Source organism: Penaeus monodon, chromosome 21 (assembly GCF_015228065.2).
Source record: "Penaeus monodon isolate SGIC_2016 chromosome 21, NSTDA_Pmon_1, whole genome shotgun sequence".
NCBI classification, from domain to species: domain Eukaryota; kingdom Metazoa; phylum Arthropoda; class Malacostraca; order Decapoda; family Penaeidae; genus Penaeus; species Penaeus monodon.
The window spans coordinates 40,186,303-40,186,865 of NC_051406.1; the positions used below are offsets into that span (position 1 = coordinate 40,186,303).

At 36.8% G+C, this 563-nt stretch overlaps 1 pseudogene; it reads right to left on the minus strand.

Annotated features, from left to right (window-relative positions):
• Positions 1–6: 6 nt before the first annotated feature.
• LOC119586673 overlaps positions 7–563 on the minus strand; it is a 2,193-nt pseudogene continuing 1,636 nt past the window's right edge.

Consider the following 563-nt stretch of genomic DNA (forward strand, 5'->3'; position numbering starts at 1 on the left):
TCATTTATTCCGGTGATCCATTTAAGTTGTTTTGTCTATGCCTCCTGTATAACCTGGAACTGTATAAAATAAAATAAAAAAATAATTAGTTTTTTTTACCACTGTTATCATTACAGTTTTATTTAAATTTCCTCATTTTATATCCACAGTGTATTCAATCTCCCTATCGTGTGATAACCATGAAAGTATTAATAGCCATGAAAAGCATTAATAACCATGAAAAACATTAATAATCATGAAAGGTATTAATAGCCATGAAAAGCATTAAAAACGTTTCCAAAAATCTGACCAGTCTACACGACGTAAAAAGATACTCACTCGGGCGGCAACAGTAGCAGCAATCCCCAGAACAGCCACCTTTCGTGGATAAAAACCCCTTCTGTTGCAGAATTGAGGATGACCCACGCAGTATCCCCCGACTATTTTGCAAGACCTTTCTATTTTCGCACTTTCTGCAACACCTGGAAACACGTATCGAGGAAGAGATGGCAGATTGTGTCTCAGATATTTTAATCTCATTGATAGAGCTTTTGGATCAAGATTATGAATGGCGCTCCGCCAGG